This window comes from Canis lupus, chromosome 1 (genome assembly GCF_048164855.1).
Source record: "Canis lupus baileyi chromosome 1, mCanLup2.hap1, whole genome shotgun sequence".
NCBI lineage: Eukaryota > Metazoa > Chordata > Mammalia > Carnivora > Canidae > Canis > Canis lupus.
In genome coordinates, this window is record NC_132838.1 from 118,266,861 (window position 1) to 118,288,434 (window position 21,574).

The 21,574-nt window shown below is 41.0% G+C and overlaps 1 protein-coding gene across 2 annotated transcripts in view; it reads right to left on the reverse strand.

Moving 5' to 3' along the window:
• Positions 1-21,292, reverse strand: part of LOC140607211 (uncharacterized) — a 73,236-nt gene extending 51,944 nt beyond the window's left edge. For both annotated transcript variants that reach the window (XM_072781884.1, XM_072781764.1), the window contains exons 1-2: positions 20,846-21,292; positions 13,317-13,386 (exon numbers count right to left, since the gene is read on the reverse strand). The gene's annotated coding sequence lies outside the window, so the exon portion shown is untranslated. The remainder of the gene's footprint in view (positions 1-13,316; positions 13,387-20,845) is intronic.
• Between the last annotated feature and the right edge of the window lie 282 nt (positions 21,293-21,574).

The following is a 21,574-nucleotide window of genomic DNA, read 5'->3' on the forward strand; positions in this document are numbered from 1 at the left end:
TCCATATAACCCCTCACCTGGGTTCAGGATCCTGAGTCTAAGGAGAGGCCTCAGAACCAACAGCATTAGAGTGGCTGGCATGGATTCCTGGAATGCATCCCAGAGATCATAAATGGGAGATGGGGCAGGTGAGGGCCTGAGACAATATTTACTCACCTGTGCATGGCTCCTAAGTGCTTCTGAAGCCATGGAAACATGTGGAGAGAGTGAGATTGGGAAGGAAGGGCATGCATGTTGGAGTCCTAAGGGCTGACCCAGTCTAGTGCCTTCCCTGAAGCAAGGTGACCTCCAGCTGACTCTTTAAATTCCTGGGCTTCAGGGATGCCTGGGTAGCTCAGCAGTTGAGCTCCTGCCTTCAGCCCAGGGTGTGATCCTGGAGTCCCAGGACTGAGTCCCACATCGGGCTCCCTGCATGGAGCCTGCTTCTCCCTCTGCCTATATCTCTGCCTCTCTCTGTGTGTGTCTCTCATGGATAAATAAATAAAATCTTTTTTAAAAATTTAAAAATAAATGAATAAATAAATCCTGGGCTTCAGTCCTTGCTGCTGCCTCTTACTAGCTGTGTGACCTAAGACTAGATAGAACCCAATCTCCCTGTGGCTCAGTGTCTTCATCTATAAAACAGGCATAAGAATGGAAGCAACCTTGGGATACCAGGGTGGCACAGTTGGGCATCTAAGTCTTGGTTTTGGTTCAGGTCCTGATCTCAGGTGCAGAGTCTGCCTGGGATTCTCTCTCCATTTCCCTGTGCCCCTCCTGCTCATGCTTGCTCTCTCAAATAAACAAATATTTATATTTATATATATTTTTTAAAATGGCAGCAACCTTATAGGACTGGTGTTGATATCAAAAGTATTAGTGTATGTCAAGTGCCAAATGTAAGCTGTTACTGTCCACAGAATTAAGGCTTTAAGGTTTTCAGGTCAAATGGTTTGATGGGTTTTTGAAAGTTTGGACTTGTGTTATACTTAACTTTTGGGCATTTAAGAAAATGTAATATTTAAGACTTTTTAGTGTCTTAACATAGTGCTTTGTGGTATACTGCGGTGTGAGCCAAATGTTAAACGCTTGCGTAGTTAACTGTTAAACGCATACATGTGTGTTTAATTGCTTACCTGTTACACATTTAGAACTGATCACTTAATGCTGAAATGAATGGTTGTTTCATAGCAATTCCTAAATTCAAAATTAAGAAGGCACTGTGCTGGCTGAGTGGATGCTAGTTTTCTATTTTTAAAATATCTCGTAATTGCATCTGTTCTCTCAGCACTACAGCTACCTCTCTGGTCCAGCCCTGTGGTAACTGCCATGGAGTCTGTTGCAGTAGCCTCCACAAGTCACCCCATCTCCACTTTCATCAACCTCACCTCCACCCCCACTCCCATCTCTGAGCATCCTTAGGAATCATTTAAAACTCGAACTCTGGGATCCCTGGGTGGCTCAGCAGTTTGGTGCTTGCCTTCGGCCCAAGAGCATGATCCTGGAGTCTCGGGATCGAGTCCCACATCAGGCTCCCTGCATGGAGCCTGCTTCTCCCTCTGCCTGTGTCTCTGTGTGTGTGTGTGTGTGTGTGTGTGTGTGTGTGTCTCATGAATAAATAAATAAAATCTTTAAAAAATAAATAAAACTCAAACTCAGCTCCAGTGTCTCTGTTCACAACCCTCTATGGCTACCAGCGCCCTCAGAACACAAGCCCAGATGCTCAGCTGACTGCCATTTAACATGTGGCTCATCCACACGTGAGGTTTCCTGTGGACAGAAGATTCGTCGCACCTCCATACTTCTGCACATGCTGGTCCCTCTACATGTAACCCTGTTCCAGTCATCACAGGGGGTGTCAGAAATGGGGACTACCCCCAGGAACGTTGCGCTGTCCTGAACAAAGGGGAGAGGCTGAGGATTCAGAGGTGGGATCCAGACAGGTCAGGGCCCTGGACACATAGCATCAACCTGCGCGAGGTCTCAATGAGGCTGCCGGAGAGTCTGCGGCTTGGTGAAGCAAGGAGGAGTGGGCGACTTAGGTTCAGCCAAACCCCCCACCCCAGCCTACCCCCCACGGGGAGTCACAGCAAGCGGCGCTCTCAGACTTGCCTCTTTGAGCGAAGCACAAAGGAGCCTCCACACAGTTTTCCAAATCAAAACCACAATAAGATCCCACCTCACACCAGTGAGAATGGTAAAAACTAACAAGATAGGAAACAACAAATGTTGGAGAAGATGTAGAGAAAGGGGAACCCGCTTGCACTGTTGGTGGGAATGTGAACTGGTGCAGCCACTCCGGAAAACTGTGTGGAGGTTCCTCAAAGAGTTAAAAATAGACCTGCCCTACGACCCAGCAATTGCACTGCTGGGGATTTACCCCAAAGATACAGATGCAATGAAACGCCGGGACACCTGCACCCCGATGTTTATAGCAGAAGTGTCCACAATAGCCAAACTGTGAAAGGAGCCTCGGTGTCCATCAAAAAATGAATGGATAAAGAAGATGTGGTCCATATATACAATGGAATATTACTCAGCCATTAGAAGAGACAAATACCCAGCATCTGCTTTGACATGAATGGAACTGGAGGGTATTATGCTGAGTGAAGTTAGTCAATCAGAGGACAAACATATGGTCTCATTCATTCGGGGAATATAAAAAATAGTGACAGGAATTAAAGGGAACAGGAGAGAAAATGAGTGGGAAACATCAGTGAGGACAGAACATGAGAGACTCCCAACTCTGGGAACAAGGGGTAGTGGAAGGGGAGGTGGGCAGGGGATTGGGGTGACTGGGTGATGGGCACTGACGGGGGCACTTGACAGGATGAGCACTGGGTGTTATACTGTATGTTGGCAAATTGAACTCCAGTAAAAAAAAAAAATATACCAAAAAATCTGAGCACTCTTAATATCTGATTAGGTTCCTCATCCTCTATCATCTCCCAGCTCATGTCGATCACCTTGACCTATATTCAGCAAGAACCCTGTTAGATCATTTTAGCCAATACCTCTAATGTTTCCTCTTAGTAATTTTCGAACCGCTGACCCCCCTCCCTGCTTCTTGGCTATAAATTCCCACTTGCTCATGCTGTAAAATAAAAATATTTTATTTATTCATGAGATACACAGAAAGAGAGGTAGAGACACAGGCAGAAGGGGGAGCAGGCTCCCTGGAGGGAGCCTGATAATGGGACTCAATCGCAGGACCCCTGGATCATGACCTGAGCCAAAGGCAGATGCTCAACCACTGAGCCACCCAGGCACCCTTGTTTAACATTGTTATATTTAGGGATCCCTGGGTGGCGCAGCGGTTTAGCTCCTGCCTTTGGCCCAGGGCGCGATCCTGGAGACCCGGGATCGAATCCCACATCGGGCTCCCGGAGCATGGAGCCTGCTTCTCCCTCTGCCTATGTCTCTGCCTCTCTCTCTCTCTGTGTGTGTGTGTGTGTGACTATCATAAATTTAAAAAAAAAAAACATTGTTATATTTACTCCCTACTTAAAGAATGCTCTTACATCCCTACTGCATTCGAGACACTACTATAGGTGCAAGGAACACATCAAGATCCAAAGAGACAAAAAGACCTTTGCTTTGATGAGGCTTACATTTTAGTCAAGTTAAATAGAGAGTAAACACGAATGGCACACTGGCAAATTATATTTTATATGTGATAAAATAGTAAGGAAAAAAACATTAAAGGTGTTTAACTGGAAATATTTTAAGAGTTTGCAGGCATAGATTATAAAGGGAAGACCTCATTAGTAAGAGGGCATTTTAAGGAAAGATTAAAAGAAGTGAGGGTCTCAATTATGTAGGTATCTTGCAAGATAACTAGGTAGAGGAAACAGGAATGGCAAAGACCCTAAGTTCAGATAATTCCTGTTCCATTCTAGAAGAAGCAAGGAGGGTGGTATATGTTCAACCAGGTGAGTGAGGAGTATAGAAAGAGGTGAGTAAAGGATCTAACAGGAGCCAGATACATATACCATGGCAGGCCATTTAAAGGGAATTTTTATATATCACCAAGTGAATTGGGGAACCCTGACAGTGAATTGGGGAACCCTGACAGGAACAGAAGAACAGAACCTGTCTATATTGTTAATAAACTATTGTGACTCCTGCCTTGAGAATTGTTAGAAGCAGGGATTTAAACAGTAGAAGGATAGGACCTGTTCATGACTCCTATCAGGCGTTATATCATGAATGAGCATTAACATTAGAAATGGAGAGTGAAGGGCACCTGGGTGGCTCAGTAAATTAAGCCTCTGACTTCAGTTCATGATCTCAGGGTCCTGGGATGAAGCCCACACTGAACTGGGAGTCTGCTTGGGATTCTCTCTCTCCCTCTCCCCCTCCTCCTGTTCATTCTCTCTCTTTCTCTCTGTCATAAATAAAAATAAATAAATAAATAAATAAATAAATAAATCTTTTTAAAAACAAAACAAAAAAAGAAATGAGTGCACTCAGAGGAATAATACACCCATCCAAGTGAGTGGGAATGTGCTTCTGATCAGGCGGCTGCTGCAGTTATGATGAAAAGTGTTCACATTCTTTATGTATGTTGAAAAAAAAAAGTCCAACTAGGTTTCTTATGGGATTGCATGTGGATCGTGAGAGCAATTAACTTGTTGCAGGACAGTGTCTCACTTGCAGATACCTCTGAAAACTGTGACAGAATTATAATCATACAATTGTTTGATAGAAAAATACAAACATTAAAGAGAATCGTGTGTTTGACGTTGTATGTCTCCAATCAGAAATGTGATCTTCCTAGCAATAAATACAAACTCATTAATTTTTCCAATGGCAGATTAAAGTAAATTATCATTAGCATTGCACTTGACCAGTGTGTTTACACACTGTTACCAATTGTCTCATGTTTATTAACTTTAGCCCCTCAATAATCCTGAGTGAGTGTTTTGTGTTCTCATTTTAGAATATGTCTGTGATCGTGCACACGTGGGTGGTTACCCAGCTCTAGCTTCTCAGATGGCCCAAATGAAACCAGTCTCAGCCTCCTGTAGCCCTCACTGTATCATATTACAAGAGGCACCAAGGATAATTCTTAAGTTCTTGGCCTGAGCAACTGGTAAGATGCATTTACCATCAGCTGAAACAAGGAAGCTGTAGATGAAGGAGGTTTGGAGAGAAGCTCAGGATTTTGGTTTTCCATGTGTTCATATTGAGATTCTTGTGAGACATCACAGTGTATATGTCATGTAAGCAATTCACTCTATATGACCAAATTTGAGGAGAGGGGTCTGGACTGGAAATATAAAAGAATGGTTTCTTATGGTTCTATTTCAAGTCATGATTCTGAATGAAACCATTAAGAGAATGAGGAAGGATAGAGAAGGGAGAGAACAAAGGATGAGCCTGGTCAAATGCAATGCTAAATAGTTGTGCCAGTGGGATAAACTAACAACATCATGTTGGGAATTCTAAAAGTGATAGGAAAAACAGAATAAGCAAAGTCATAGAAGTCAAGACTGGATTTAAAAATTTCTTGGGCCCCTGGGTAGCTCAGTTGGTTAATCATCTGCCTTTGGCTCAGGTCATGATCTCAGGGTCCTGGAATGGAGCCCCATGTTGGGCTCCCTGCTCAAACGGGAGTCTCCTTCTCCCTCTCCCTCTGCCTGCCACTCTGCCTGCTTGTGTGCTCTCTCTCTCTCTCAAATTAAATAAATAAATAAATAAATAAATAAATAAATAAATAAATAATCAATCTTTTAACAAAATAAAGACATCTGCAGGTAAAGTGAGGGGGGTGAAAAACCATTTATCATGCCAATGGACATAAGAAAAAAAAAGCTGGAGTAGCCATACTTAGACAAATTAGATTTTTTTAAATTTATTTATTCATGATAGAGAGACAGAGAGAGAGAGAGAGGCAGAGACACAGGAGGAGGGAGAAGCAGGCTCCATGCCAGGAACCAAACGTGGGACTTGATCCTGGGACTCCAGGATCACGCCCTGGGCCAAAGGCAAGCACCAAACTGCTGAGCCACCCAGGGATCCCCGAAAAATTAGATTTTACATCAAAGACTGTAACAAAGATAAAGAAGGGCACTATATCATCATAAAGGTGTCTATCCAGTAAGAAGATCTAATAATTGTAAAAATTTATGCCAAATATATAAATCAATTAATAACAAACATAAGGAAACTCATTGGTAACAATAAAATAATAGTAGGGGACTTTAGCACTCCACTTCCAGCAATGGACAGATCATCTAAGCAGAAAATTAATAAGGAAATTATTAATGATAATGGCTTTGAATGACATACTGGACAAGATGGACATACAGATAAATTCAGAAAATTTCATCCTAAAGCAGCAGAATACACATTCTTTTTGAGTGCACACAGGACATGCTCAGAAGAGATCACATACTGGGTCACAAATCAGGCCTCAACAAATATAAAAAGATTGAGGTCATACCATACATGTTTTCTGACCACAACACTATTTTTTTAAAAGATTTTATTTATTTATTCATAGGGAGAGAGAGAGAGAGGCAGAGTCACAGGCAGAGGGAGAAGCAGGCTCCATGTAGGGAGCCCGACGTGGGACTTGATCCCGGATCTCCAGGATCACGCCCTGGGCCGAAGGCAGGCGCTAAACCGCTGAGCCACCTAGGGATTCCCTTTTTTTTTTTTTTTTAAGATTTTGACCACAACACTATTTTACTTGAAATCAACCATGAGAAAAAAATTTAGAAAGACTATAAATACATAGAAGTTAAAAAACATTCTACTAAAGAATGAATGGGTTAAGCAGGAAGTTGAAGAAATTTTAAAAATACGTGAAAATGAAAACACACAGGTCCAAAACATTTGGGATGCCGCAAAAGCAATCCTAAGAGGGAAGTATATAACAATGCAGGCCTACGTCAAGAAGCAAGAAAAATCTCAAACAACCTAACCTTACACCTAAAGGAGCTAGAGAAAGAGCAACAAAGCCAAAAGCCAGCAGAAGGGAAATAATAAACATTAGAGCAGAAACAAATGCTATAGAAATAAACAAAAACCAGTAGATGATTGAAACTAGGAGCAGGTTCTTCAGAAGAATTCATAAAATTCATAAACCCCTACCCAGACTCATCAAAAAGAAAAGAGAAAGGACCCAAGTAAATAAAATCACAAATGTAAAAGGAGAGATCACAACCAACACCACAGAAATATGAAACAATTCTAAGAGAATGGTATGAAAAATTATATGCCAACAAGTGTGGAAGAAAGGGATAATTTCTTAGAAACATATAAACTACCAAAACTGAAACAAGAAGAAATAGAAAATTTGAACAGACAGATAACCAGCAAAGACACTAAATCAGTAATCAAAACTCTCCCAACAAACAAAAGTCCGGGCCCAGATAGCTTCCCAGGGGAATTCTACCAAACATTTAAAGAAGAGCTAATATCTATTCTCCCTCTGCCTGTGTCTCTGCCTCTCTCTCCTTCTGTGTCTCTCATGAATAAATAAATAAATAAATAAATAAATAAATAATCAATCTTAAAAATAAAATAAAATACTAGCAAATTGAATCCAACAGTTCATTAAAAGAATCATTCATCACGATCAAGTGGGACTTATTCCTGGGCTTCAGGGTGGTTCAATATTCACAAATCAATCGTGTGATACACTACATTAATAAAAGGAAGGATAAGAACCATATCATCCTCTCAATAGGTGCACTTAGAGCATTTGACAAAGTACAGCATCCATTCTTGATACAAACCCTCAACAAAGTAGGAATAGAGGGAACATACCTCAAAACCATAAAGGCCATATACAAAAGACCCACAACTAATATAATCCTCAGTGAGGAATATTAGAGCTTTTCTTTGATGGTCAGGAACAATACAGGAATGTCCACTCTCACCATTGTTATTTAACATGGTACTGGAACTCCTAGCCTCAGCAATCAGACAACAAAATGAAACTAAAGGCATTCAGATCAACAAGGAAGAAGTCAAACTTTCACTATTCACGGATGACATGATACTCTATATAGAAAACCTGAAAGAGTCTACCAAAAAATTGCTAGAACTGATTTATGAATTCAGTAAAGTTGCTAGACACAAAATAAATGTATAGAAATCTGTTGCATTCCTATACACAAATGATGAAGCAGCAGAAAGATAAATTAAAGAATCAGTCCCATTTATAATTGCACCAAAAAGCATAAGACACCTAGGACTAAACCTAACTAAAAAGGTAAAAGATCTGTACTTGAAAACCATAAGACAGCTATGAAAGAAACTAAAGATGACACAAAGAAATGGAAAAAATTCCATGCTCATGGATTGAAAGAACAAATACTGTTAAAATGTCTGGACTTTAAAAAAAAATGTCTGTACTCCCCAAAGCAATCTACACATTTAATACAATCCCTATCAAAATACTACCAGCATTTTTCAGAGCTAAAACAAACCATCCTAAAATTTGTATTGAACCACAAAAGACCCCAGATAGTCAAAGCAACCTTGAAAAAGAAAAGCAAAGCTGAAAGCATCACAATTCCAGATTTCAAGTGATATGGCAAAGCTGTAGTCATCAAAATAGTATGATACTGGCACAAAAACAGACATAAATCAGTGGAACAGAATGAATCCACAACTATATGGTCAATTAATCTTTGACAAAGCAAGAAAGAATATCCAATGGAAAAAGATCTCTTCAACAAATGGTGTTGGGAAAACTGGACAGCCACATGCAGAAAAATGACACTGGACTACTTTCTTACACCATACACAAAAATAAATTCAAAATGAATGAAAGATCTAAATGTGAGACAGGAAACCATCAAAACCTTAGAGGAGAACACACGTAGCAACTTCTTTGACATTGGCCGTAGCAACTTTGTACTAGACACATCTCTGGAAGCAAGGAGAACAAAAGGAAAAATGAACTATTGGGACTTCATTGAGATAAAAAGTGTCGGGGGACCCCTGGGTGGCTCAGCGGTTTAGCACCTGCCTTCAGCCCAGGGTGTGATCCTGAAGTCCCGGGATCAAGGCCCATGTTGGGCTCCTTGCATGGAGCCTGCTTCTCTCTCTGCCTGTGTATCTGCCTCTCTCTCTCTCTGTGTGTCTCATTAATAAATAAATAAATAAATAAATAAATAAATAAATAAATAAAATATTTTAAAAAGAGAGAGATAAAAAGCTTCTACACAGCAAAGGAAACAATCAACAAAACTATAAGACAACCTACAGAATAGGAAAAACTATTTGCAAATGACATATCTGATAAGGGGCTAGTATCCAATATCTATAAAGAACCTATCAAACTCGATAGCCAAGAAACAAACAATCCAGTCATGAAATGGGCAGAAGACATGAACAGGCTTTTTTCCAAAGAAGACAGGTGACTAACAGACACATGAAAATATGCTCAACATCATTCATCATCAAGGAAATACAGATCAAAGCCTTGGTAAAATACCACCTCACACATGTCAGAATGGCAAAAATTAACAACACAGGAAACAACAGATATTGGTGAAGATGTGGAAAAAAGGGAACCATCTTACACTGTTGGTGGGTATGCAAACTGGTGCAGCCACTCTGGAAAAAAAAGTATGGAGGATCCTCAAAAGTTAAAAATAGAGCTACTCTATGATCCAGCAATTGAACTACTAGGTATTTACCCAAAGGATATAAAAATACTGATTTGAAGGGATACATGCACTCTGATGTTTATAGCAGCATTATCAACAATAGCCAGATTATGGAAAGAGCCCCAAATGTCCATCAACTGATGAATGGATAAAGATGTGGTATATATATATCCAATAAAATATTACTCAGCCATTGGGACACCTGGTTGGCTCAGAGGTTGAGCATCTGCCTTCGGCTTCAGCTCCTTGCATGGAGCCTGTTTCTCCCTCTGCCTATGTCTCTGCCTCTCTCTGTGTGTCTCTCATGAATAAATAAATAAGATCTTCTTTTTTTTTTTAATGTTTGACACATTTGTCTTTTTTTTTAATTTTTTTAAATTTATTTATGATAGTCACACAGAGAGAGAGAGAGAGAGAGGCAGAGACACAGGCAGAGGGAGAAGCAGGCTCCATGCACCGGGAGCCTGACATGGGATTCGATCCCGGGTCTCCAGGATCGCGCCCTGGGCCAAAGGCAGGCGCTAAACCACTGCGCCACCCAGGGATCCCACATTTGTCTTTTTTTAAGATTTATTTATTTATTTATGATAGAGAGAGAGAGAGAGAGGCAGAGACACAGGCAGAGAGAGAAGCAGGCTCCCTGCCAGGAGCCTGACATGGGACTCAATCCCAGGACTCCAGGATCGCACCCTGGGCCAAAGGCAGGCACTAAACCGCTGAGCCACCCAGGGATCCCCTAAATAAGATATTTTTTAAAAATATTACTCAGCCATCAAAAAGAACAATATCTTGCCATTTGATGTGGATGGGGCTAAAATGTCCTATGCTGAGCTAACATGTCCTATGCTAAGCTAAATAAGTCAGAGAAAGACAAATACCATAGGATTTCTCTCATACGTGGAATTTAAGAAACAATAGACGAATGTAGGGGAAGGGGGAAAAAAGGGAAGCAAACCATAAGACATTCTTTTTTTTTTTTTTTTTTTTTTAGGTTTTATTTATTTATTCATAGAGATGCAGAGAGAGAGGCAGAGACACAGGCAGAGGGAGAAGCAGGCTCCATGCAGAGAGCCTGATGTGGGACTCAATCCAGAGTCTCCAGATCACGCCCTGGGCTGCAGGCGGCGCTAAACCGCTGCGCCACCGGGGCTGCCCACCATAAGACATTCTTAATGACAGAACAAATTGCAGGTTGGAGGAAAGTGGGTGGGTGGTGGGCTAAATGGGTGATGGGCATTAAGTAGGGCACTTGTTGTAATGATCAGTGGGTGTTATATGTAAGTGATGAATCATTAAATTCTACACCTGAAACCAATTTTACCATATGTGTTAGCTAACTAGAATTTAAATAAAAACTTGAAATAAAAAAATAAGACCAAAATCATACTAAGTTTCTTTCCCCACCACAGTGGATAAAACATGAAATCAGTTAACAGGAGGAAAGCTGGAAAATACACAAATATACGGAGGTTAAACAACATGTTCCTGAACAACCAACAAGTCGAAAAATCAAATAGGAAATCAAGAAATATCTTGAAACAAGTAAAAATAGAAGCAAAACGTTTCAAAACTTATGAGATCCTACAAAAGCAGTTCTAAGAAAGAATTTTATAGCAATTAATGTCATGTTAAAAAATAAGAAAGATTCCAAATGCACAAACTCACTTCACAACTCAAGGAGCTAGAAGAGGAAGAACAAAATAAATCCAAAGTTAGCAGAAGGAAGGAAATAACAAAGATCAAAGCAGAAATAAGTGAAATGCAGACCAGGAAATCAATAGAAAAGATTAATGAAGGGCAGCCCGGGTGGCCCAGCGGTTTAGCACCGTCTTCCGACCCGGGGCCTGATCCTGGAGACCCGGGACTGAGTCCCACATCAGGCTCCCTGCATGGAGCCTGCTTCTCCCTCTGCCTGTGTCTCTGCCTCTCTCTCTCTCTCTCTCATAAATAAATAAAAAGTTTTAAAAAAAAAAAAGATCAATGATACTAAACACTGGATCTTTAAAGAATAAAATTGACAAACCTCTAGCTAAACTAATTCAGAAAAAGAGAACTTAAAATCGGAATGAAAGAGGATATATTACAACTGATACCACAGGAATACAAAAGATCAAGACAAGTTCTATGAAAAACCACACACTAACAAACTGGAGAACCCAGATGAAAAGGATAAACTCCTAGAAACATGCAATCTACCAGGACTGAATTATGAAGAAATAGAACATGTGAACAGATCAAAAACAAGTAAGGAAGTTGAATCAGTAATTTTAAAAAATTCCCCAGGACCAGATGGTTTTACTGATGAATTCTAACAAACATTTAAAGAATAATTAACTCCAATCCTTCTAAAACTCTTCAAAAAAATTGAAGAGGAAGCAGCATTCTCAATTTAATTTTATAAAGCCAGCATTATCTTGTTAACAAAACCAGATGAGGAAACTACTCAATTCAATAAAACTGCAGGACAGAAAGTGAACACACAGAAAACAAATGTGCTTCTATACACTAACAATAAAACAGCTGAAAAATAAATAATAAAGAAAACAGTCCCATTTACAATAACATCAAAAACAATTAAAAACTTAGAAATAATTTTAACCCAGGAGGTGAAAGATCTGTATGCTGAAAACTACAAAACTTTGATGAAAGAAATTGAAGAAAACATGAACAAATTGAAAGCCCATGTTCATAGACTGGAAGAATTAATACTGTTAAAATATCCATATTACCCAAAACCATCTATAGATTCAACGCAATCTCTATCAAAATTCCAGTGGCATTTTCACAAAAATAGAAAAAATAATTCTAAAATGTGAAGCCACAAAAGACCCAAAGAGCCATAGCAATCCTGAGAATGAAGAATAAAGCCAGGGGCATCATGCATTTCCATCTCAAACTATGCTAAAAACGACAGTAATCAAAATGGTATGGCATTGGCATGAAAACAGACACACAGACAACAGAACAGAATTGAAAGCCCAGAGCAGTGCCTGGTGGGTGGCTCTTTCAGTTAAGCATCTGCCTTCAGCTCAGGTCATGATTTCAGGGTTCTGGTGATCGAGTCCACACTGGGCTCCCTGCTCAGAGGGGAGTCTGCTTCTCCCTCTCCCTTTGCCCCTCCCCACTGCTCATGTGCTCTGTCTCTCTCTCTCTCATAAATACATACATACATACATACATACATACATACATACATACATACATACATCTTGAAAAAATAAAGCTCAGGAATAAATCCTCATATATATGATCAACTAATATTTGACAAGGGAGCCAAGAATATACAATGGGGAAAAGATAGTCTCTTCAATAAGTGATGCTGGGGCAGCCCTGGAGGCTCAGCGGTTTAGTGCCGCCTTCAGCCCAGGGCATGATCCTGGAGACCCGGGATCGAGTCCCACGTGGGGCTCCCTGCACGGAGTCTGCATCTCCCTCTGCCTGTGTCTCTGCCTCTCTCTCTCTCTCATGAATAAATAAAAAATAAAAAAATAAAATAAAACAAATGGTGCTGAAAAAAGTGGATATCCACAATGCAAAAGAATGAAATTGGACCCCTATCTCACACCATTCACAAAAACTAACTTGACATGAACTGTTGAATTATTATACTGTGCACCTGAAACTAACATAACACTGTATGTTAATTATACTTGAATTAAAAATTAATTAATTTGTGTAACATGGATTAAGGACTAAACATAATACCTGAAAGCTTGAAATTCCTAGAAGAAAATAGAGGAAAACTTCCTTACGTAGTAATTTCCTGGATATGACACTGAAAAAACAGAAACAAAAGCAAAAATTAACAGTGGGACTACATCCAACTTAAAAGCTTCTGCATAGCAAAACAAATTAACAGAATGAAAAGGCAACTTATGGAATGAAAGAAAATACTTGTAAATCATCTATCTGATAAAGGGCTAATATCCAAAAACTATAAAAATAACTCATACAGCTCAATATTTTAAAAACCTATTTTAAAAAAAAAAAAAAGAACAGAGAAAATGAATAGGCGCTTTTCCAAAGAAGACATACAGATGGCTGACAAGTACATGAAAAGGTACTTGAATCGCTGATCATGTACACACACACACACACACACACACACGCACAAACTGAATATTTTTCAGATATGAGAAAGAGGAGAAGCCTGTCATTTGTGACAACCTGGATGAAACTTGAGGGCATTATGCTAAGTGACATGTTAGACTGAGACATACTATATACATTCATTTATATGTGGAATCTGAAAAAGCCAAACTCAGAGAAACAGAATGGTTCTGGAGGTTGAGAAAATGGGAGATATTGGTCAAAGGGTACAAATTCCAATTATAAAATTAACAACTTCTAGGAATTTAATAGCATGGTGATTATAGCTAATAATACTATATCACATACTTGAAAAATGCTGTGATGTCTTAAATGTTCTCACCACACAAAAGCAATGGTAATTGCATAATTGGACAGAGGTGTTAAATGGTATGGTGGTGATCATTTTGTGATATGTAAATGTGTCAAATCAACACAGTATACACCTTAAACTTACATAATGTTATATGTCAATTATATCTCAATAAATTGAGGGGAGAGAAGAGGAGAATCATAAAAGCTGCCAGAGAAAAATGAGACATTATATACAGGAATATTGTCATAGAATGACAGCTTAATTCTCATCATAAATTGTGGTGTACAGAAAACATTTTCTAATATTGGCATTTAGCGCTATAAATTTGCCCATAAGTGCTAGCAGCATCCCACAAATCTTGGTGACGGTTCTTTTTTTATTCATTCATTTAAGAGAGAGAGAACAAGAGCAGGGGGACGGTCTGAAGGAGAAGGAGGAGCAGACTCTCCACTGATCAGGGAAGCCTGATGCAGGGCTCAATCCGAGGACCCTGGGATCAACTGACTGAGCCACCCAGGCACCTGATGAGTGTTCTTTGATTTTTATTCAGAACAAAATATTTCCTAATTTCTCATTTGATTTCCTTTTTCACTTTTGGATTGTCGAGGAGCATATGATTTAATTTCCCAATATTTGAACACTTGTCAAATATCTTTTGATTATTGACTTCTAATTTAAATCCATTGATTCAGAGAGTATAATTTGAATTATTTGAGTGATGCTAAGTATATTATTGGATAATGTGTCAAGTTTAGTGTTGCCTTAATCTTCTATATCCTATCGATTTTTCTGTTTGCTTGTTTTAGCAATAATGGAGAGAGAAATGATGCAGTCTCTATAATTTCAGATTTGTCTACTTGTCCTTTCATTTCTATTGCTTTTGCTTCATATAATTTGAAGCTCTGCTATTAGGTGCAAAAATGTTTAGGGTTGGTATATTTTCTTGTTGAATTGACCCTTTTATCATTATGAAATAATCTTTCTTATTCCTTGTCTTTGCTTTGATACGTACTCTATCTGGTGCAAATGTAGGAACACTGGTTTTCTTTTTCTTGGTGTCATATCTTTTTCCACCTTTTTGTTTTTAACCTATATTTGTCTTTATATTTAAAGTGGGTTTCCACGGGACACCTGGGTGGCTCAGTGGTTGAGCATCTGCCTTTGGCTCAGGGCATGATCCTGGGGTACCGAATCAACTCCCACATCGAGCTCCTTGTGGGGAGCCTACTTCTCCCTCTGCCTATGTCTCTGCTCTCTCTCTCTCTCTCTCTGTCTCACCCAGGCACCTGATGAGTGTTCTGTGTGTCAGGCTCCATGCTCTCTCCATGCTCTCTCTCCCTCTCCCTCCACCCCTCTCCACTGCTTGCATGTGCACATGCTCTCACCTTCTCTCAAAAAATAAAAACAAAGTGGTTTTATTTATAGTATATATCTTTAACTTATCACAATCAACATACAAGTGATATTATATCCCTTCATATATAATATTTTAAAATACCACAAGAACAGTAGGCATCCATTTCTTTTCCCCTGGCATTTGCCCATTGTGTAATACATTTTATTTCTATACGTGTTATCAATCCCAATATATATTATTATTCTATTCTTTTAACAAGTCATTTCTATTCCAAATGGAATTTTAATGTTTTTATACAAGTTTTTTATAAGAAAAACTTATAAAAGTATTATATTCTCTGTATGTATATAAAATATATAATAATGTATTATATATTATAAATATATATAAATATACATATCCTTTGGAAAGTCTGTACTCTGAGTTTATGAAAATTTTCTATAATTTTTTCTAAGACTTTTTATGGGATTTTTCGGTCTCATTCTTTAAATATGTAAGTCTTTATCCTGTTGAAAATTCCCGTTCAATAGTCTCTTCATTTATTTAAATTCTGTGTATATTTGTCCTTTAGGAGGAATTTAGAGTTGCTTCAATATTCAGTAATTCAACAGATATTTAGTGAGAGCCAATTCTGTGCCTTGAAAATTAGTACCGGGTTTGGAGATTTAAATTTGGAAGTTGTGGATATCACTAAGAAAGTGAGTGTATGTAGAAAAGAGATGCAAAGAAAATGATCCTTGGTAAAAGACACAAATAACCAGAAAAGAAGCTGAGAAAGATCCTCCAATAAGGTAGAGAAAAAACAACAGACTATGATATCAGGAAAGTCAAAAGAGGGCAGCCCCGGTGTAGCGCCGCCTGCAGCCCAGGGTGTGATCCTGGAGACCGGGGATCGAGTCCCACATCAGGCTCCCTGCATGGAGCCTGCTTCTCTCTCTGCCTGTGTCTCTGCCTCTCTCTCTCTCTCTCTCTCTGTGTTTCTCATAAATAAATAAATAAATAAATAAATAAATAAATAAATAAATAAATCTTTAAAAAAAGAAAAAAGGAAAGTCGTGGGGGAGGGTGGTGGGAGGAGAGAGATGTCATGTCAAGTAGATAATTAACTGTTGAAACTATGGCAATGGAATCGTTAGTCCACATTAATCCACAAGAAAAAGGCTTGGCAGGCCCATCTTCTTTTCTTAAATATTTGCTCATTTTGTTCAATGCCATTTTTTAAAAATCCATTCTTAAAAACCATTTTTTAAATAAAAAATAAAATTTAAAAATCCATTCTTTCTCCATAATTCAGTAAGTCATCACTATAATATCTTAAACTATCTTTGAGTCTATTTATATGTTCTCCATCACACTGACCATCTCTATACTAAAACTAGACAATTAGTCATAAATATATACCCACGTTATAATACCTAGTGAGAAAGATCCTGCTCATAATTCTTATTTTTCTAAATTTTCTTGCTTGATTTCAATTCAAGAATGTATTCTTTTGGATAAACTTTAAATCAATCCTCTCATCTTGCAGAACAAAGATTTTTTTTTTCTTTTAAGATTTTATTTATTCATGAGAGAGAGAGAGAGAGAGGCAGAGACACAGGCATGCAGGGAACCCGACGTGGGACTCCATCCCAGGTCTCCAGATCAGGCCCTGGGCTGCAGGTGGCGCTAAACCGCTGAGCCACCGGGGCTGCCCAGAACAAAGATTAATTTAGATGGATTTGGGAATAGTTGATATTTCTAGTGTCAATTTATCTCATATAAGGATATGATTTAGCCTTTTATCAATTCAAATTTTATTTTGTATTTCTCAATAAAATTTTAGATCTTTAGTATGACCTGAGCAAACACTTAATATTAAGTCTAGCGGACTTGGTAGGTATAAATATTAGGTCTAGCGGACTTGGTAGGTATAAAATCCAGGTGTAAAATGAGCAGACAGGTGAATTAAAATGTTTAAGTTCAACTATTAGGCCAGAGAATAAGAGCTAGGACTCAAGCCTCTAGCCTGTTAGCATGTCCCAAGTTCAACACTCTGAATATGACCTTATTATGGCCCAGGAAACTAAAGCGATGTCACCTGGGGCACCTGGGTGACTCAGTGGTTGAGCATCTGCCTTTGGCTCAGGGCGTTATCCTGGGGTCCTGGGATCGAGTCCCGCATCAGGCTACCTCCAGGGAGCCTGCTTCTCCCTCTGCATATTCCTAAATATTCCTAAAATAGGAATAGGAATTTTGCCTGTATCTCTGCCTCTCTCTGTGTGTAGAATGAATAAATAAATAAAATCTTAAAAAAAATAAGAGATGTCACCTGCTATGCTACTTTTTTTGTGAGCCATACTCACTGAAGCCCAACACTGCTCTAGTCTCTAGGAAATATATAAAGGTAACACCTAGTTCTTGCCTTGTAGCTTCCTAAGTAGCCTACTAAATACATATAATTGCCAATTTGATGCTCTTGGAAGTAGGCTCATGAACTTGGAAAAGGGTTCATGAACTTGCCACAGGTTCCACATCCTACAAAGATTTAAGAGCTGGGCTCCCCATGGCAGCAGCATTCCCTCTGGGTTAGTTTCTTCCATCCACTCCCCTTCTCCCTTTCTCCTGAGCCAAGATTGTGTGGTGGTCCTGGTTCTACTAGCAGAACCCAAGAACAGCAGTGGAACAGGGTGTTCCTGCAGAAAGGTTGGCCTCCTCAGAAGACATCCTCCTAAGAAGCAGAAAAGGGTGGATGCCACTGGGAGATGGGGAGGACTTGTGATAAGCCCATTCAGGTTATCGCTTGAGTCCACCCTTCAACAACCAGGGTAACATGTAAGGGGCTAGAGGCTCTACAACGTGACAAATGCCAGAGTCAGCAATATGCCACGTGGACAACATTTCTAACCTTCCTGGGGTTACATAGATGTTATTTAATTCATTTGTCACACACAGTCCTCCTTTTTTTTTTTTTTTTTTTTTTTTTTACAGATGAAAGAATAGCCTGAGAAAGATGAAACCACTCTTACCTGCTCCTGATTCGGCCTGACTCCCATCCCCATGTTCTCAATAACCACACAGGTCACCTCCCCTCGCCACGTCCCAGGACCTCCTGCCAAGCCTCACATGCTCTCTGCTCAGCACACAGACACACGGCACACAGAGCTACACTGCAGTTATTTTATTACAGCCAGCCTGCTAAAGATGAATTAGGCAAAGATAGGTGTCTGGATTCTAGCTTCAGGTATGAAGAAAGGAGCGGGAGGATGGAGCTCAGATCGGGCATTGGTGGCAAAGATTCATCTCCCCAAAGGGGCTATGTGGAAGGTCTCCTTCAATGAGTCCACTGCTTCATAGATGCATTTCTTGCTGGTGGTGATGGTAGTCTGGGAGAGAGGAAGATGAGGAGCGCATGGCAGAGCTGTCCATCCTCCCCGGGCCCCGCCACTCCTCATCCTCAGTGATTCAGCTCCAGCTCCAGCCAGGACCTCCGGCCCACAGACTGACTGCTGGAGAGGGAGCTGAAATCAGAACAGGATAAAAGATGAAGATGACTCCCAGGTCACCCACACACAGGTGTCAGGAGGGAGTCTGAACAACAAGCCAGGAAAGCAGAGATCAGAAGATTCTGAAGGGTGTGATGGAGGCTGGGCCTGTGCGAGGAGCAAGGTGGCTGAGTCTGGGTCCACGTGATGTCTCCTGCACCTGAGACCCACCTGTCAGGTGTATGGCACATATGGAATATGGATGTGTGTGTGTTGTAAACAATCTCATGTGCCTGTGGCACATTAATGCAAGAAATTCCACTTCTTCATAACCTCTCATCTTGCAGAATCAGCCCTTATGGGAAAATAGAGTAAGAGACAGATTAATCAAAATCTACATAACTAGGGCGCCCTGGTGGCTCAGTCGGTTAAGCAGCTGCCTTTGGCTGGGATCATGATCCCAGGGTCCTGGCATAGAGCCCTACATCAGACCTCTGCTCAGCAGGGAGCCTGCTTCTCCCTCTCCTCTCCATTTGTACACACACACTCTCTCTCAAATAAATAAATCAAATCTTTAAAATATATATATACATAGGGCAGCCCGGGTGGCTCAGCGGCTTAGCGCCACCTTCAGCCCAGGGCCTGATCCTGGAGACCCGGGATCAAGTCTCATGTCGGGCTCCTTGCATGGAGCCTGCTTCTCCCTCTGCCTGTGTCTCTGCCTCTCTCTCCCTCTCTGTGCTTCTCATTAATAAATAAATACAATTAATATATATATACATAACTGTGCAACAAGAACAATAACAGAAAAAGAGAGTTCATCAGGAAATAATACACTGATCAGCCCTGGGGAGCAGATGTGTGTAGCAAGAGGCTGCCTTAGGAGCTCCAGGCCCCAAAATAACAGAGTACAACTTCTGGCTTTAAGCACTGAGATGATAGAGATGGGAAGTAAGACTAGGAGCCAGAGAACAGCCATCAAAGGGGGTAAAACAGGCCAAAACCCAGAAGCCTTACGAGTCCAAGGAGACCCTTCCCGAGAAGGCGGTCTAAGGGCAGGTGATCAGTTTCAATATTCCTAAAATAGAACCGACACGACCCCTCCATGCGCAGCAGCTGAATTAAGGACTTTTTCTTTCCTCCCAAAGGTTAAAATTCTACTCCTGCAAGGCGGGCTCCCCTAACCTAGAAAAAAATTCGCAAGGGTCAACACACTTTCTATGTTGCACTGATGTCCATCCAGCTGTGTATAAATTGGCACAAAAGGGACCTGTGTGGTAGAAGGATGGGTTGGATGTGCGTGTGGCAGGTGGCTGCGTAATATATGCCGTAGGGTGGAGGAAAGGCTTGTGTGCTTGATTGTCTGTAGCTCTTACTGTCGTGTAGCCCCCGACTGCTATGTCTATTCCATGTGCCATCTGTCAACAGGCTGCATGTGTGTCCTCAGGGTGGGGGTGGGGGAAGGATAGTAAGTTACCATGACAATCAAATCCAATATCTTGGCATCGAGTCCCTTCTCATTGTAGCAGTCCTGGATTTTTCCCATGGCTGCTTTTTCTGCTTCAGTAGCATTGGCTAGTCTAAGGGCCGTGTTCAGCGGAAGCTCCTTTCCAATGGCCAAAGTACCAAAGACCGAATAGAAAAGGGGGCAGGCTTTCGCTGGAGACAAACAGAAAACACCTTAACAATCACCAGGGTAGGAGACTCCTGCTTCCCCACCACCTGAAAGTAATTCACGTATCCAGGCTCTTCTGACTCACCTTCCACAGGAACCCCCCACTCCGGGCTGCTTACATCCCAGACAGAAAACATTTTCTATGAGCACTCTCAGCAGAAGGGAAGGGAGAGGGGCCCCTGGCTGCTGCCTCCAGGCATAGCAGCCTGCCCGCTGCTCCGACCTTCAGCTAAGCCCCACCACCCCCAACAAACCATCCCCTACTGTGTGCACAACTAATGATCCCTCCATCTCCAAACCTCTTCCTCCATTCAGTCACTGAAAACCTCTCACCCATTTCGATGCCCAGGTCTTGGGTCACCAGCAAGGTCAACACGAGGAGTGTCCCCTTCATAGTGTCAACTGCCAGAATGCTCCACTCAGGGCAGAATTTCTGCTGTTTTATGAACTACTAGCTCCCTGAGCCCAGCCCACATCCCTCCTAGAACTCCAAAGGCCTGTGGGCAGGGAACTGGCACATGTCGCTACCTCAGTCCTTGGGCTAAAAGCCTCTTGGAGAGGATATGGTTTTTCCTTTGCCAAAGACCAAGAGGAGCTGACATGTCTAAGTGTTTCCATCCTGAACCAACTGCTCTGTCGTCCCAGCCCCAACTGTGACCCTTGTTTCCTGCTACTCCTTCCCCCAACCCATCCTGGCTCCAAATGCAGCACTCTCCCAGAATGTGCAGATGAAAATCACAGGAGGGTTCAAGCCTAAGTTTAAGTCCTGGAGTTAAGTATGGGGTGCTGGGCCCACCTAGAGCCTCTTGAGCACCTTAACTCTGCAGTCTCTAGATCAAGCCCCGAGGATGGGTGGACACCATCCTTGGGCTCTGAAGCACTCCCTACTAGGGAAGTCTCAGAACTCCTGGCCAGGAGGGCTTCCTCCAGGGCTGACTCCAATTTAGGATCATGTTACCTGCTTCCCTCTCACTCTTAAAAGAGTCCTGCGCCTCTTCTTAACTCCCAGTGGGTCCAGCCTTGGCCCTGTCTCGCCCTCTTCCATCAGTGAACCTGGTCCCA